The sequence below is a fragment of the Procambarus clarkii genome, chromosome 48, assembly GCF_040958095.1.
Source record: "Procambarus clarkii isolate CNS0578487 chromosome 48, FALCON_Pclarkii_2.0, whole genome shotgun sequence".
Taxonomy (NCBI): domain Eukaryota; kingdom Metazoa; phylum Arthropoda; class Malacostraca; order Decapoda; family Cambaridae; genus Procambarus; species Procambarus clarkii.
In genome coordinates, this window is record NC_091197.1 from 19,469,637 (window position 1) to 19,473,241 (window position 3,605).

Below are 3,605 nucleotides of genomic sequence, written 5' to 3' on the forward strand. Positions count from 1 at the left end.
TGTGACATGACCGTATTGAAGGTACATATAAACAGCATTTAAAACTAAAAAGAACATTTACTGACCAAAGAAATACATAAATTAATAATGATATCTCTTAGATAGCCTCAGTCAAGTGTGCCATCAACGGGCGCTCTCGACCTTCATTAATACTAACGTTACTCTATTCCCATGAATAGTCTCAATGTATCCTACCACATGAGTGTATACATATCCATGGCTGCTCTCTGACGTCACACGTAGCCTCTTCCTTCCTTGGCTAACAGAGACGTGGCGTCGATCATCTCGACACCGAGGGACACGTCCTGTGGGGCCTCCAACACAGGGGTCGACACTAGATTTCCCTTGAATCTCGTTGCTCCAGGGAGTGTACCTCTTCCCGGCCGCCTTATGTCAGTGCCCAATGCACTGGTTCACTGCCATGGAAGAAGATATTACGATGGTCGACTTGACTGGTTGGGTCAGTTCTAATACAGGCCACCGTCACAGTCTGTTCACTATAGTCACTGTCTCTATAGGGTAACCAGAGATATTAATTTCTGCCACACTGGCACACCTCACTGGTTACTGCACAAATGTTTAACATCGATGCACGATTGTTCACAGCCTCTTCGTAGGCACAGTTAAATATAGCACTCCATTTCTAGGGACACAGTCGACGTTCCACTTGCCTCTCTACCGGTGAAAATCAAAGAGCACTCGTTAACCGTGACCTGGGTCGTGGCCCTCGTGATGATGTAGCCTCTTCAACGGCTACACCTTGTGGAGTCACACACATTGAGTCGTTATTACTTCAGATGCTCACTGGTCACGACTGTCACTAGGTTTCCGCGGTCAGGCCATTCACGATGACCCGCCAAGGTCCAAATGAAGATACTCGCAACGTCACAGAAAGCTCGTTGCTGATTGCTAAGCACCTGAGCCTCCGCCAGTCACCTCTCACGTTATGAGAGCTTGAGGCACGCGTCACGGCCTTCACCAAGTCCCGGATGAGTCGCTGGCCTTCGCCCGGGCGACATTTTGTTTTGCAATCTGCCACAATTTACCCATTTACTGTCAAATATTACGCAAGATTGTGTTTAAGACTCGTGCCTTCTTAAATTGCAGCTTGGGCCGTCTGTCTGTGTGGGAGACAGTGACTCTTGAGGCAGCAGTGGTCTGTTATTGGACGGGGATCATAACACAGTATGACGTGTACATTGTAGTGAACACAGCTGTCTCTTACATCCCTCCCATTCCTACCTACCTCACTCTCTCACCTACCTCTCTCTCTCACCTGCCTCACTCTCTCTCACCTCCCTCATTCTGTCATCTCAATCACACTCTCTCCCCGTTACAGTCTTCACACACATCACCAGCCCTCACCTTCCTCTCTCAGGTCCTTCCATCATTCTTCTCCCCCCTCCGTCTCCATCATTCTACCAGTCACCCTCACTCCATCACTCCAGCATCATATTCTCCCTCTCATGTCTCCATAACATTCATTATCCCAGGTCTTGTTCTTCTCGTTTCCTTTCCCTTTCGTGCGCTCTCTCTCCCCCTCTCTCTCTCTCTACCTCTCTCTCTCTCTCTCTCCCCCTCTCTCTCTCTCTCTCCCCCCCTCTCTCTCTCTCTCTCTCTCTCTCTCTCTCTCTCTCTCTCTCTCTCTCTCTCTCTGTCTCTCTCTCTGTCTCTCTCTCTCTCTCTCTCTCTCTCTCTCTCTCTCTCTCTCTCTCTCTCTCTCTCTCTCTCTCTCTCTCTCTCTCTCTCTCTCTCTCTCTCTCTCTCTATTTGTGCTTCCCTTTCTATGTTTTTCTCGTTCTACCTGTTGCTCTTCTTCCCTTCCTCTCCCCTTCATTCTTATCTCCCCACCTTTTTCTTTTTTACCTCTCATTGTTGAATATCCTTCTTTGCCCTTCCACTCCTTTGATGTTCTTCTCCATTCTCGGTGTTTTCACCTGTACGGTGGGTGAACTAAGTAACTAAGTAACTAAGTAACTAAAGTAACTAAGTTACCTGCACAGTGACATTGAGCTGAGAGCTCTCAGGCAGAGCTTCAAGAAATCACACCAAGAATTTTGGTTTCAGCGGGAAATATCTGTTCACTATCCACAACAGAGGATAGTGAATAGAAACATCGTCTTCAGCTATCAGAAGATGGTGATTTAAAACTATACCTGACACTGTAAGTCTGATGTAAGACTCGTCAACTCATCCATCACATTAACAAGGCTGACGAAAAGGGCACTAAAGTCTGAAAGACTTTAGTGCCTCCATTAACACGCTTATTTGTACAATTTAAATGACTTTCAGACTTTATGACTCTGGTTTCTCGGATTTTGAATACTTCTTGTGAATTGTGCATTATCAATAAGATCTTCCTCATATTAATAATATCTTTTTATTATGGGTCTGAGGCCTAGTGGTGCGTTTCGTAAGGTCTCGCCTCACATTCTCAAAGACAAATTCTACTGGGCTTAGTACCTGGTTATATCCTCGTATGGTGTGGAGGTTAGTTGACATACGTATGAATGACATTACTTGGGGGGATATTAATGAGGTATTAGATGTATGATCCACTCAAGTGTAGGTGTTTGTGTATGTGTAATCACCTGCTTGATACCTGGTTGAAGGGGTTCTGGGAGTTCTACTCCCCAAGCCCGGCCCGAGGCCAGACTTGACTTGTGAGAGTTTGGTCCACCAGGCTGTTGCTTGGAGCGGCCCGCAGGCCCACATACCCACCACAGCCCGGGTGGTCCGGCACTCCTTCAGGGAAACAATCTAGTTTCCTCTTGAAGATGTCAATTGTGCTTGCGGGGAGCTCTGGCTCTTTGGGCCCGCCTCTCAACTGTCAGTCAATCAACTGATTTTTATTTATTTATTTTTTCACCCCCCCCCCCCCCCCCAGGAAGTAGCCCATAGCAGCTGTCTAACTCCCAGATACCTATTTACTGCTAGGTGAACAAACGCATCAGGTTGAAAGAAACTCTGCCAATTTGTTTTCGTCTTAGCCGGTGATCGAGCCCGGATCCTATGACTACGAATCCCGAGCGCCGTCCACTCAGACGTCAGGCTGAGTGCGTGTGTGTTTATGTATGTGAGCGTGTGTGTTTATGTATGTGAGCGTGTGTGTTTGTGTATGTGAGCGTGTGTGTTTGTGTATGTGAGCGTGGGTTTTTGTGTATGTGAGCGTGTGTGTTTGTGTATGTGAGCGTGTGTGTTTGTGTATGTGAGCGTGTGTGTTTGTGTATGTGAGCGTGTGTGTTTGTGTATGTGAGCGTGGGTGTTTGTGTATGTGAGCGTGGGTGTTTGTGTATGTGAGCGTGGGTGTTTGTGTATGTGAGCGTGTGTGTTTGTGTATGTGAGCGTGTGTGTTTGTGTATGTGAGCGTGGGTGTTTGTGTATGTGAGCGTGTGTTTGTGTATGTGAGCGTGTGTGTTTGTGTAAGTGAGCGTGTGTGTTTGTGTATGTGAGCGTGTGGGTTTGTGTATGTGAGCGTGTGTGTTTGTGTATGTGAGTGTGTGTGTTTGTGTATGTGAGCGTGTGCGTTTATGTATGTGAGCGTGTGTGTTTGTGTATGTGCGCGTGTGTGTTTGTGTATGTGTGCGTGTGTGTTTGTGTATGTG